A 15,331-nucleotide genomic window follows, 5' to 3' on the forward strand; every position below is an offset into this window, starting at 1 on the left:
AGATAAAACCCATAAAAACATTTGAAAGCAAATCAGTGTCGTCATATTGATAGATTAAAGGGGAAAACTCACATTATTCTCTCAAGAGATGCAGGGAAAGTATTTGATTACATTTAGCATACACCTAAAAAACCCTTGTAAACTAAGAATAGACAGGAGTATTTTTTCCAAAAGCTCTCTACAAAAGCCATGTAGAAACACTATACTAAAGGGTGGAATATTGAAAAATTTCCCTAGAATTGTGAACAAGACAAGGATATCAATTATCACTTCTTCAAGACTGTACTAGACAGTCTAAAGATGGCAGCCTCCGTAGCAAGGGGTGCCCCGGCACTGCGTACGAATTTTACTCAGCAGGTTGCTTTTGTCTGGAAAATTCCTTGGACTGCAACAGCCAATGAGCTGAGAAAACACTTTGCTCAGTTTGGCCATATACGAAAGTGCATTCTTCCTTTTGATAAAGAGACTGGCTTTCATAAAGGTATGTGTTGGATTTACTTTTTTCAGAAGAAGCACTTCAGAATGCAGTGCAACATGAAAATCACGTAATTGATGGAGTAAAGGTCCACATTCAAGTTCAAAAACCAAAAATTTTGCAAGGGGATCAAACATCTGATGAAGAGAAAGATTTCTGAGATGATTAAACCCATTAAATAAACACAAAGCAGAAAAAAAAAAGACTGTACTAGAGCCCTTCCTTAGCCTGTGAAGTAATGTAAGGAAAAAAAATAGGATTCAGAAATAATAAATGCACTATTATTTGCTGGTAACATAATTATGTATATAGTAAGTTTTTAAAAATAAAAATACCTTTAGGCAAGATGATGATGATGATTATTAACAAGTGAATTCAGCAAGGTTTTTGGTCAAAATATCAGCATAGAAAAGTCAACTCTAATCCTTATAGCAGCAATAAACAATAAGAAAATGAAATTTTATCAATGCTATTTGCAATAACATCAAAAAACATGCACTACCTAGAAAAAAAATGTAACAAAAGATTAGAAGAACTTTACACAAGGAACTATAAGTACTAGTTAGACAAAGATGACCTAAATATAGGAGAGATATGCCATTTACATAGCTTGGAAGACATAATATTTTAAGTGTGTTTTTCCTCCTCAAACTGATCTAGAATTTCAATTAAACCACACTAAAAATCTCAATTGCTTTTTTGGTGTGGAAATTGATGATTCTAAAACTTACATGAAATGTAAAAAATCAAAAATAGATATGACAGTATTAAAGTATAACATTTTTCAAGGTACAGTGATTAAGACTAAGTTTTGGCATGATGATAGATTAATAGGACTCAGTGGGAGGGCACTTGCCTTGGATGTGCAAGGTACTGGATTCAATCCCAAGTACTGCAAAAAAAAAATAGATGAATTACAATTAGATAAAATTGTAAGAGCAGACAGCAACCCATACATATATAAATATTTGACTTTTGACAAAGATGCCATTTTGAGAAAAGCATTGTCTTTTCAGTAAATAGTTTGAGGTCTATAAGATAGCTCTACTCTCTCCTTCAAATCATGAATTTTATTTCATATACAAAAATTTTGGTTTTTTGTAGTATTACTGGAGTTTAAACCTAAGGCCTGTGCATGCTAGGCAAGTGCTCTATCACTGAGTTACATCCCCAGCTATATGCAAAACTTGATTCCAGTCAGATTTGGTTTTAAATATAAAAAATAGAAGAAGAAATTAATGACTTTGAAGAAGGCAAAACTTTCTTAAATAGGGTATCTCCCCCCCATAAAAGCTCACTAATAACAAAGGAAAGAGTTGATAAATTGAATCAAATGAAAATTTAGAAATTCAGGAAAAAGACAAATCATAGTATGAGAAAATATTTGCAAGACATAAGGCTATGATTTGGATCTTAAATGTCTCCCAAGGAGTCATGTGTTGAAGGCTTGATCCCCAGGTGGTAGTACTATTGGGAGGTGGTGGGAACTTGAGGAGGTGGGACCTAGTTGCAGGAAGTAAGTCACTGGGGGTGTGCTTTTGAAGGGTTCATTTCCTTGTCCCTTCTCTCTCCATTTCCATTCTGGGCTGCCATGAGGTAAGCAGCTTTGCTCCACCATGCCTTTCCACTATGATGTTCTGCCTCACCAGCAGCACAGAAGCAATGGAACCAAGTAAGCATAGACTGAAACTTCTGAAACTATGAGCCAAAATGAACTTTTCCTCCTATAAGTCAATTTGCTCAGGCATTTTGTCACAGTGATGGAAAGCTAACAATATATAACCAACAAGGGATTTGTGTCCATACTATACAAAACCCTTGCAAATCAATAAGAAAAAGAAAAAGCCCAAAGGAAAGATGAGTAAGGAATTTGAACAGGTACATTACAAAATATGTTACACATATGGCAAGAAAACAAATACTAAGGTTCTTAGACCATTAATTATCAGGAAAATGCAAAATAAGATTACAGTAATGTACTACTACACTTCTGCTATAATGACTAAAATGAAAAGTACTAATACTAAGTGTTGGTAAGGATATGGAACAAGTGAAACTCTCCAACTGCTGATAGAAGTATAAATGGTATGATATAGAAAAGTTTTAGATAACTTAATAGATTGAATATTATGGATAGAAGAATTATCCCGAAGTAAACAGAGGGAGGAATGATACGGAAATGTTTTAGATAACTTAATAGATTGAATATTAAGGTAGTTGTAGAAGCAAAATAAGTAATGTGTTCTTTTAAGATTTGCTTTTCCCATAACTCCTTGTTTAAGGTGACGATTATCTGACTGTAACCAGTAACTTCATTAACCTAACAAATTTACCATGTCAGGGTGAATTTACAGTGTATATGTGCCTATGTTGTGTCCGTGACTTGTAAATAGGAACTGGAATTGTATTTACACATCAAAGACCACTAGGGGTGAGGTAATGGCTAAAAAGGATATAAAAAGGGAAACGCTGAACAAAGGGGTGGATACTGACCAGACTGGTTTCTGGCATTCCTGCCCGCTCGTGAGAAGAAATTTTATTATTTTATCTGAATTCTGTGTCTCCGTGTATTTCTTTCCAAGATTTCTACAACAGGTACAGTAGCCATTCTCTATACTCATGAGTTATGTTTCCATACGTCCAGTGGATGCCTGAAACCAGGGATAGTACCAAACTCGATATGTACTATTTTTCCCCCTATACATAATACATATGTACCTATGATAAAGTTTAATATATAAATTAAGCATAATAAGATATTAGCAACACTAATAGTAAAATAGAACAATTACAACATAGCATAATAAAATTATTTAAACTTTATGAATTATTTCTATTTAATATTTTCAGATTGCAGTTGACCACAAGTACCTGAAACCTTACAAAGTAAAACCAAAGATAAAAAGGACTATTGTATAACCCAACTAAAACAACTTGTCGGTCTTTACTAAATTTGAAGACATTATTTACTAAAGTTGAGGATAAAGTGATTTATTTACTCCTTAGGTTGATAAATGTGAATACATGTAAACAAAAGCAATGCACAAGTTTTATAAGAAGCATTATTCATAGTAGTCAAGGCCCTGGAAACAATTCAGCAGTCCATCAACACACAATGCATAGATTCTGAGATAGTAACACAATAGAATATGGGAAGGAAAATGGACAAATGTCTGTCACATGTAATAACCTAGATTAATATTATAAGCATCATTGGCCCGGGGATTTAGCTCAGTGGTTCCGGCGCCTGCCTTGCAAGCCCAAGGTCCCAAGTTCGATCCCTGGCACAAAAAAAAAAAAAAAAATTATAAGCATCATGCTGAGGAAAAGAAGCCAGGCATGTGAAAGAATAAATCTTGTGTGAATCCATTTATATAAAGTTAAAAATTTATTTGTGGTATTAAAAGTCAGGATAGTGGTTACTTTTAGTTAGGAAGACAGAACTAGGAAGGAGATAGGGAACTTTCAGCACTAGTAATGTTGTATTTGCAATGGGGGTAGCTACACAGATGTGTCACTATATGATAATTCATCAAGCTGTACACAAGATTTTATTCACTTTGTAATTGTTATACTTGAAGAAAATTTATTTCACAATAAAAATACTTTGGGGTTTTGGGAAAACTTCTTAAAAGTTCTGAAGTGAACGCCACTTAAGTTTCATGTCTAATGTTTCTTTTTCTAGATGAATACCTTCAAAGTGACTTCAGGAATAGAAGCTAATTCTTAAAATACATAGAGAATCTTGTTCAAGTCATTAAAGGTCACTTTCCAAAGGTTCTACCATGTCTCAACAGTGCCACTTTGGGGACCAAGCCTTTAATCACTGTGAATTCTTTGTGTGTGTGGGGACACACAAACCATATTCAAATCGTAGCAGATGGTTTAAAAAATTATTTCAGAGAGGGGTGTGGTGGCTTGTGTCCATAGTCCCAGCTATTTGAGGGGCTGCAGCAAAGGGGTGACTGTGAGCCCAGGAATTCAGGGCCAATCTATGCAACTAGCAACCCCTTATTGACGTGTATGTTTGTGTGTGTGTGTATTTGTATGTATGTATAATATAAAATGTATATGAAATGTTGCTCTGCCTGGGTAGTAACAATTGTAGTTGCCAGTAATATTATCAAAGCAATGCCTAGATTTGGAAACAAATCAGAAATTCTACATGTCATATATGTCATTACAATGGGTTTGCTTATATAAATGATCTTTATCACACGCTACAAAAATTATTTCTCATATTTCATTATTTACATTATGATTTTTGCCATCTTCTCAAATGATACATGGATCTATACAGTATTTCTTAAATTCTTTAAAAATTTTTTTTAATGTTGGGATATTCATACAGGAAACCAAAAATTTTGCTTGATTGGTTAAAATTCCTCTTTAAAAGAGACTACATCTTGATATACTTTGACCAGAAAGTGGTCTCTGTAGAAGTTGATTTTAGGATCATATTTAGGTAAATCTCCTTCAGAGTCACATAAACTCTTTCTGTTTCACTGTTACAGTATCCTAATACTTAACTTGAATATCACCTTTGCTACATATAGTTTCTTTGATTTAGAAAAACATTCTTCTCTAAAATAAAAAAAAAATTTAATTCCTTAAAAGGTAAAAGTTTCTTAAACTCTTGTTAGGAATTCTAGTAGTACACAAAAGATTATACCAATTAACAGTGGCGAGCACAAATTGAAAATTACTTTCATTTTCCAAAAAATACCATGATTGACTTTTCTTTTTGTTTTTTTTCGGGTACCAGGGATTGAACTCGGGTCCTTGCGCTTGTGAAGCAGGCGGCAAAACCACTGAGCTAAATCCCCAGCCCAATGATTTGCTTTTAATTTGAGGGTCTTCTGTTTCACTTAATCCTTATTGAGCATTTCATATCTCATCTGAATTAAATCTAATGCCTTACCAATATTCAGTTAGATTATTAGAGATTATGAATTAGTATCTGAGAATGATTGTAGGGTTAAATTTCATGTTTTCATCAAGATTGTTCCATCTTTGGCAGACCTAGAAAATATATATAACCTCTGAACTGTTTCAAAGAATGAATCTAACTTTTCCTCCTCCTCTCACCTCCTCCTCCCCCTTCTCCTTACCCCCATCTCTTTCCCTCCCTCTTGCTAAATCATTCAAGCTGGACTTGAACTCATGGTCCTTCTCAGTCTCCCAGAGTTCTAGGATTACAGGCATGTGCCACCATGTCTGGCTGGGTGATGACTTTCAATTTCAAACAATCTACCATACAAAGCACAAAGAAGGCTGTGGGATTTGGAGCTAAAATTCTGGCTTATATACTCTTTCTTTATTAACCATGTTGATGTCCTCAACATGGCATTACTTACATTATTTATATAAAATAAAAAGTTTATTTGTTTTAATTTTTTTTTTTTATGGTACCAGGGATCGAACTTGGGTCCTAGCGCTTGCGAGGCAGGCGCCAGAACCACTGCCCTAAATCCTCGGCCCTGTTTTAATTTTAATTAAACCTTATTTTACATATTTTCATGAAAATAAAATTATTTGCCCTTTAAGCTGAAAATGTCCATTTGGTTGCCAATGCAAAGAATAGACATCATATAGTACATGGTACTTCTAGGTGTGTGTGTGTGTGTGTGTGTGTGTGTTTATACACATTTAATTGTAATTGTTTAGTATTGCAAAGTGTTTTTCAGCCACCCTGAGCAACTGTTGCTAATTCACACCAGAACCAAGATTGGAATACACAAGAAGGGGAAAAAAGGAAGCTTGGTCCTACCTGGAAAAGATAATTTGTTCGTACAAAGATGTATTGTTTTCTAGCTCTCTGAGAAGGATTTTGATTTGTTAATTTTTCTTTCCTCTTACCTAGGCCCACCTTTCACTTGGATCTCCTCCTGCCTTCCAGCCTCTGCTGATCATCTACACTGGCAGCTGAGCCACACATGCCTTCAGTGTGATTTGATACAGTCACCACTGGGTTTGAGTTGCAGGGAAACTGAGGTAGAACAGCTTTTTGGGAGGTCTTGTTTCACGAGGGGCCCAGGGCAAGGATTCTTCTTGCCTGTGACTGGTTCAGTAATATGTGTGGGGCAAAATGAATTTCATAGTCAAATAAGTTAAAGCCAGTTGAGCCATCTTTACTGTGGGAATTTTTAGAGCCTTTAGGATGTTAGGGGATTGGATGAAAGAATACAAATTTAACAAAATTGAGACTCTTCAAAAGAAATAGAGTATGCATCTCATTCCAAAAGAATTCAGCTGCAAGATCCTGTATTGTTGGAACATGTCACAGGTCTGATGTTCCAGGAAGCAGAGTTGGGAAATACTACTGTAGCTCAGGACCTAGGGTTTCTGTTTCACAGAGGACAGGGAAGGAAAGGAAGTCACCCTTCAGGGCCATGGAGTGTTTGTGGAGAGGCTCTTTCCTCTACTTTACTCTTAAAGGCTAATGAGAGAGCTTCTAAGATAATCACCCCTAGAATTTGGACAAGACTGTTGGAAAGAGAGACTGGCATTTTCATCTTTGACTGTGTGCTTGCTTAGTCACTTGACTTGCCCACCTTTCCCTGTGCTACCAGAGCAAGGGAGAAAAGTGTTGGAGGAGCATATGTGTACTTACCAGACAGGGGACCAGAACCACTTGCTCTACTTCATAACAGCCGAAGTATATGGGAAGAGTGATCCCACATAAACCCAAGGGTGCATGAGTTGCCACAGAGAACAGATGACGTAAAGGAGCTGAGTCTTGCAGGTAGTAGCACAGTGGGGAATGAAGTGGGACAGATGTCTCAGGACTGCAACATTATGTCACTGGCTGGTGATCAGACTGAAGATGTGGCCAAGTGTCCTAATGGCACCAGTGCTAGCCTCTTACTGACAGGGTTGGGTGGAGCCACATTGTCCACACCTTGCCATACACAGTAAGCTCAGAGAGGCTTGTAACAGAAGTCCCAGTCTTCCTACCCCTCCTTCTGCCCTGCAAAATGGGAGCAGACCCATCCTGCTCCTTTTACTTGATGATTCTAGGCCACTGCTGGTGAACCTATGGCATATGTGCCGCTGTGGGCTGTTTGTACCGTTGAAAGCTCTAAAAGGTTCACCATCACTGCTCTATACTCTAGCCAAGAGGGTAGGGTGGCAAGGGAGCTTTAAATCACATTTGCAATTGACACACATTCAGGTGACCTGGATGGAAGCTATGTGTGGTGGCCCACACCTATAATCCCAGCACTGGGAGTTAGAGTCAAGAGGATCACAAGTTCGAGATGGCCTGGGTAATTTAGCAATTTAGCGAAAACCTGTCCCAAAATAAATGAAAAAGGCTGAGGATGTAGCTCAGCGGAAAGCCCCAGGATTCAGTCCCCAGTAATTGGGGGGGAAAACCTGTATGGAATCTTAAATAAAATGGCAATGGAATTTAGGGAATTAGTCTCAGAAGTTTAAGAGTCCTTTACCCAGTGGGAAGGAGTTTTCCCTAGGAAAGAAAAGATAAACTATTTCATAGAGGTGGTGGAAAGCACAGATTTTGAAGCAGAGTACTTGCGTTGAAATGTTAGTTCCTCTTGTTAATAGCAGAATGACTTTTGTGTGTGTGTGTGTGTGTGATACTGGGGATCAAACACGGGACCTTGCACTTTTGAGGCAGCAGCAGAGTGACTTTTAATACGTTAATGTCTCTGAGTCTCAGTTATCTCATCTATAAAATGAAGATGATAAGCATAACAACGCCACATGGTTATTCTGAAGATTGAATGATTATTATTTGTAAAGCACTTAGAAGCATGCCTGATAGGCAGTGAATTTTTATATAAACTATGGTTAAATATAACACTTGAGTTTCTTTTTTTTTTGGTTAGATATTATATTTATTATCCCCTCCCCTCATGAACAGATTACTTTTCAGAAACATGAAGATATTATCCATGTCATCAATTACAATTTATAGAAAATAATTCATATCCTGTCAACAACATACTTCTGTCATTTTAAAAACAGTAGCCATTTTATTTCCCATGTTAGTTCAAGAATAGTTTTATGCTGGATTTTTTTTTGGATCAAATCAGAACAGTCTTTGTTTATAGGTAACGGTTTCCTGACAGAGCCCCTCCCCCGACCCCTAAAAAAATTCTATATCCTAAGTGATAAACTTTTCTTGTACATTCAGCAAACTTTATATTGAAAAAAGAATAATTGATAGGTATTTACTCTCCTGCACAGTAATAAATCTAGCGGAGCTACACCTTGCTTTGCAATGTTTACATAAAATAAATCATCTTATCAAGTTACAATGGATATTTATTGAAATGTAAATACAAAAGCTATACATTTAATCCACTGCAATTTCCTTCTTTTTAATCTGTAATTAAAACATCACCATAAGAACAAGCTTCATACCGAGATGTTTCCCTTTTCCCTCAACCATCTCTCTAAAAGCTGGAATCTTCTCTCAGATCATGTAGAGATACATTAAAAGCACAGAAAAAAAAAATGTTTTAGCTTGCTGACATAATTCCCTTAAGACTTCTGATATAATGCCCATATTTTAACTTTAAAATGTAAAATCAGTTAAAGCATCACTTAATCCATACAGTACATTAATTAATCAACAGTGTCCCACTGACTTCAGAAGTTCCCTAAATTGATGTCTTCCACTGGTGTCCTCATTGCATAAACTTGGTAAGTTTGTAACTACAACTCAATCAAAAAATGTGCTTGTAATAGGCTGCTGGTTTAATTTTAGAATTACAAGTATCATACTGGGCTATTTTCAAATATAGAAATGCTGAGTGGCAATATGAACTATTAATTTTGTTTCCCATTACTACAGGTAGAATTTATTCAAATAAAATTTTACAAGACAAAATGTGAACCTATATACCTTATATATGGACATATACATGTATATCTTGAACCTAAAATTTTATAAGCAATACTAACATAGTTCTGGTTACATATTCCTAAAGACTTAATCATTTAAAAAGATACATGTTATAAAAGAGGCTTATGCAAAAGGCAAAAATTAAGAATCAACATGATCTTTGAGGTTTTTGATATTATTTCAAAAAGCTGTTTCTACCCCCATAAAAGAAAACTACGCATTTATCTTAGGAAACAACATATTAAAAGATAATGTTATCATGTAAAGAATTCACAAAATTATAACTGTATATCCCATAAAAGTCATACCTAAGGTAAATCACAATTATAGTTTATATCATATTACATCACTATCTCCTTTCCTCTTTTACAATCAGAGGGTTTTTTTTTTTAACTCACTTAACCAGTGCCACAGAAATTCAGATCTCAGTAGCAACAAATTAATCAAGATTAAAGAATAAGGAGGGCTGGGGATTTAGCTCAGTGATTCCGGTGCCTGCCTCATAAGTGCAAGGTCCTGAGTTCAATCCCCGGTACCAAAAACACCAAAAAAAACAAAATAAGGCATTCTGTTCACATAATGAAAGTAACAGGCTTAGTGGAGTAAAGCAAGTTCTTAAAATTTTTGCAATTTTGTATCATCTGAACATTATATAGAAGGCAATCTTTACCAACAAATCCAATTAATTGTTATTTTCCAGGCAAACAGAAAACATACATAAAATCCTCAACTTTGACTATTTCTCCCAAACAGAAGCTGATCTTATCTGTTTAATAAAGTCCACTATTAGAAGCATGGATGAAAAAGTCTTTGACTATACCATTTCTAAGTCTGTAGGTAACACACTAAATGATTTTTCAAATTACAGATTAAATCTAACTTGACAAAATCCCTGTAGAGTTACTCAGGGAGGAAAAAAAAACAAGTGGACTCAGGTAGATGCCTACACATGCCAACAGTTTGCTTAAACATTAATTCTTCAGATAGGATCAAAATTCTTTATCATCGAGCTGCAGCATGTATAGAAGGGGCAGCATTGCAACCTTTATTAGCACAAGGTAAGAATCTGAATGAACTTTTAAAAAACTAGTACCTTGAACCAAAAATTTTACCAAAGATGAACTCTAAAATACATATTTTTTGAAAGTTGAACTTAAGTGTTGCTTAAATAAACAAAAATAGAGGATAAATTTAATATTCTACCATCTAATATTTTTAAAGCAATGGTTATGTTATCATCAACAGGTAAAATGCACCTAATTTGGGTCTTTTGACACCTCTTGTTTTAAGTTTATTGTATGATAAAGTTCTTCACAGTTTAAAATAATGTGAAGAAATATATTTATGTGTAACTATTCACATACATACTATGTACACATACTATGGATTTGATGCATCCATAAACTCTGAATATGTGTGTATCATCAGGATACCCCACACATATGCAAGGAACCCTAAATAGATTGATGTGGACTGTGAAATGGTTTCCCAGAAATGCTCAGAAATAACAAGTTATTATTCATTATGATGAATAATTATAATAAAAATTTTTTTACCTTATTTACATAGTGCCTATCTCCCAAGAGGTAAATATGCTTTTATAGACATTTTTAGCATCTCCATGAGGCAGGGCATTAGGGACACTATAAATTCTCATTTTCCACAACCAAGTAAATTGCCCAGGATCATTAAGTTTAACAGTGGCAGAGTAAAATACAAACAAGGAGAACTCCTAGCTCCCCAAATCTCCAATTACCAGTCTTTTGGTGACACCAAAACTTCCAACATTCAAAAGTACTTCTACCACAAAGGATTAATTTCAAAGTCTTATATTTGGGATTGTGTTTTTGGTTTTGGCAGATGAAAAAGTCTAACATTCAGTGTGATTATAATTCAGTGTAACTTCTCCAGTTTAAGTATGACACAGCTGATTGGTCTATTGGGAAGATGCAGTCGATATCTAATCACAGCTGTAGAGTTCTCAATCCAAACAGCTATTGCTTGATTACAGAGATAGCCTACAATCTTGTATTGTCTTAAAGGTCTTTTCTTTCTCCATGTATGATACACACATATAAATAAGCTAAATGCACAAAATATACAGTTAGTATCAGTTCATGTTCAAATAAACAAAGGCCTTAAGGGTGAACTTTAAAGGGCAAGAGCTCCTCAGAGTGCATATTATTTAAAGATCGAAGATCTGGCAATTTTAGAAGTAGTTTTGTAAAAACAGAGGCCTCGTTTGGATGGTTTTTCATTATTAAGGTCCTTAGTGCATGGATGAGGGTTTCCTGCAAAGCCTCCACAGAGTTGACATTTTCTATCCCAGATCAGTCTGCAGATAACAGGACAACTGCTGTAAACAAACTCATCTCTTCATCACTCAGCTGGAGGGCATTTAGCTTCTCACTAAATTCAAACATAGAGTTTAGCAGATCCCCTGCTCCCGTTGAGTGTAAGTTATCCACACTATACTTCTTTCCACTTAAAAAGGTGACCGTACGCTCCTTCGCATCAAACAATAATGCAAACCGTACCATCAAAACCTCAAAAGTTCCAGCCTTTAAAAGGTTGACCTGGTCGTGCTGAGAGAGATCCCTGAACCCAGGAATATGCTTTGCAAATTCCACCACTTCTTTCACTGCTGGTGTGAAACTCATCGAAAATTCTTCCCAGATTTCATGCCCCGATTTATGTGGATCCACATATGGAGACTTACTCATTGGACAAACCAGATGCATCCTCCCTCCAGTGTTGCCCACGTAACTATTCTTGTTCTCATTCTGAGAAAATCCATCTATTGGAATTCTATCACATACTCTTTGAGTATAAGCACTGGAGAAGTTCATACAATGTCCATTTGCCATACAAATGGCATGCCCATTGGGGTAATGCATTATGTTCCTCCCTTTGTACTGTCCATTGACACTGAGATGTTGCTGGCTTTCACAAGGAAAATAGCTGTTCACCCCATTACCACAATGGTCATGATTTAAATTATATTGCTCCATGTTCTTGGGAATCCGTTCTCCCCTCTGGAGCTGCATGCTCTCAGCTGAGTTTTCTCGCTGCTCTTGATTATACATAAAAGTATCCTTGTGCGCTCTGGTCACCATGCCAATCACTTCTTCCTTTGCAAAAGCAGAAGAGGAAGAAGGCGAGCTTTTGATGTTTTCTTGCTCCAGCTGGGGCTTGGGTCGAAGCTGTTCTTGGGCAGGTAAGGCTGTCTGTTCATGATGTTCAATTAATGTATCATTCTGCAAGTGACTACTAAACTGGCTGTTCATCATGGTCTTCATTGCACTTTGCATTTCAATTAGCATCCTCTGTTTCTCACGCTTAGGAATACGACCAAATCGAACAGCATCTCTTGACATCCCCACAGACAGACACTTTTTGAATCGACACTCCTGACACCTGTTCCGATTCATCCTCATTATGGAACAGTTTTCGTTCTTCAGGCACTTCTTGTACTGGATGTTTTGCTGAATACTTCTCCGAAAGAAACCCTTACAGCCTTCACAAGCATTAACTCCACAGTGGAATCCTGACGCCACATCCCCACAGACTTTACACAGTAGGACCATGCCACTGAATTTTGTCACACCACTATGACTCTTTATCATCCCAGGAGCACTTGACTTGCTTGTCTTCATAGAACAATCTACTCGATCATTCTTCAGGATGCCTTCTATATTGGAGAGATCACCATTCTTGTGATTACCATTGACATCAGAATTAGAGCTATTTGGAGAAGATGGAGCAGAAGAGGAGGAGGACTGAAAACTGTTTTCAGAACCCTCACTGTGGCAAGAGGCAGGGCTAGAGGCTGAGCTGGAAGAGCTGATATAGGCAATCACACCTCCCGCATTCACCTCCATGGTGCCCTCTGGGAGGGGCCGGGGCCGCGGCCGCCCGCTGCCCGCCTCAGCGCCCGCCGCCCCGGGCCAGAGACGGCGGTGGTCGCGGAGCGCGCTCATGGGCGGGGCGGGACCCAGGCCCCGCAGCCTGGCGCGGGCTGCAGGGAGAAGGCGGCAGCGGCCGGGCGCGCGGCGCTCTTCGCGGGGACCCCGACAACAAAAGCGGCGGCGCGGCGGCTTCCTGCAGCCAGCACCGCGGCGGCGAGGGAGGCTGACGGGGGAGGGCACCGCGACCATGTGACCCGCGCACCCCACCCCCCACCCCCCCCGCCCGCGCCGTGCGGGCCGCAGCGGCAACTCCATGAGTTTCTTAATAAAATGCTTATACTCAAATGCACAGCAAGGCAAGCTTTGCAAAACATTGAAACAAACCAGGTCTTATCAAGTCATAGTCAGAAGTTGTGAGGACTGGAAAACTGGGAGCATCTGCCCCATATAAAGGGACCAGGAATGCTCAGCTCCAACTGATTGCTACTGTGTGCTAGAATGAGCTCCAGCTATTTCTATGGCTTGTAATTTTTCAGCCTTGAAATTTCCATTCTTATCTGAAATATTATTTTTAAATTTCACAATTAATTAAAAATTTAAGGACAACTGTGTGGGACAAATAAAAATACCCATACCCATGTGGCTCATGAGCTGCTAGTTTGCATTTTGTTAGTTACCCGAACCGGGCTGACCCTGGTTAAAGCAAGGCGTTAGTGCTTAGTGGGACAAACCCAACTGGAAATGGATTTTTGATCACTTCAAAATTAAAAGAAGGAGTCTCTAAGAGTTTCTTTTTAGATAGGTGTGCTAGATCTGCTTCCTAGGAAAATGCTGAAGGCATGCTGTGCCCAGTTTTTAAGTGCAGGGACATACAAAGACACATGAAGTACTTTGATGTCAAAGCAATATGGTAGACCAGACTGAAGAATAATCTTATAAAAAGAGTCTTGGTTAATAATGAATCAGTGGATTCCTGGCAATCTGGGACGAGGCTCTGGTGACATGTACATTCTGTTTTTGGCCTTGTTCTGATCATCAAGTAAACATGATTTGAACATGTGAATTGATGATCTCATTATCTCCTAATATAGGAAAACATTATTAATAAAGGAATTATAAACAAAGCTTTTCTCTTTCTTTTGTAGTCTCTCAATTTATGCTGGTGTTTTTATTTGCTATTTGTCATCCTAAAGAAACAAAAATTAACATGGTAGCACAGATTTTAACATTTCATCATTATATTGTGCAATGTCAGTTTTCAATGCAAACATAAGAGTATTTAAGGGCCAGAGATGTAGCTTAGGGTCAGAGCACTTGCCTCACATGTGCAAGACTTGCCTCACATGAGCAGGCCTTAGTTTCAATCCCCAACACCAAAAAAAGAACTCAAGGGGTTGGGGATTTAGCTCAGTGGTTCTGGTGCCTGCCTCGCAAGCACAAGGTCCCAAGTTCGATCCCCGATACCAAAAACAAATAAGCAAACAAAAAGAGAACTCAAAAGAACTCAAATGGAATTCCAAAGATGACACAATTCATATTTAATGGCTTATACATGCATATATATATATTTTGTTCTCACCAGAACTAAATGATGCACACAATAAACTTTTTATTTCATTTTTTCATACCTACATATACTACACCTTGGTTTCTTCCAAAATGCACTTAGCTTTTGTTCACTTTGAGTCTCACTGAACTCACACCAGAATTGTGTGCATTGGTAATGTTATATACCAGTGGGGTGGCAAAGAACATGCACATGTTGTATGTGTCTGTTCTGCTCACACAAACACCCTATTTCTCCATTGGATTCACATACAAACAAAAGCTTAAAGATAAAATTATAAGTAATATTAAAATAGCAAGAGCAGAGCTTTAAGCAGGGCCCTGTGTGACTGAACAGGTTTCGTTCCCATGAAGCCCGCTCAGTGTGACCAACAGAATGTGGTGGAAGTGGTATGTGACTGCCAGGGTTATATTGCAGATGTCATTGTAGTGTCTACCTTCTTCTCAGACTGGTTGCTAAGAGGGAGTGAGTCACCATGGCTTGCTGTGAGGATGCTCAAACAGCTCTGT

General features: G+C 37.6%; 2 pseudogenes; one reads left to right on the forward strand and one right to left on the reverse strand.

Moving 5' to 3' along the window:
• The first annotated feature begins 285 nt into the window (after nucleotides 1-285).
• LOC147824904 (SRA stem-loop-interacting RNA-binding protein, mitochondrial pseudogene) lies at nucleotides 286-2,138 on the forward strand (annotated as a pseudogene).
• Nucleotides 2,139-9,176: 7,038 nt separating this feature from the next.
• On the reverse strand, nucleotides 9,177-13,273 carry LOC101708217 (nuclear receptor subfamily 1 group D member 2 pseudogene; annotated as a pseudogene).
• Between the last annotated feature and the right edge of the window lie 2,058 nt (nucleotides 13,274-15,331).

Source organism: Heterocephalus glaber, unplaced genomic scaffold, assembly GCF_053883595.1.
Source record: "Heterocephalus glaber isolate CG9 unplaced genomic scaffold, H.glaber_assembly_v1.0 deba00001531, whole genome shotgun sequence".
NCBI lineage: Eukaryota > Metazoa > Chordata > Mammalia > Rodentia > Bathyergidae > Heterocephalus > Heterocephalus glaber.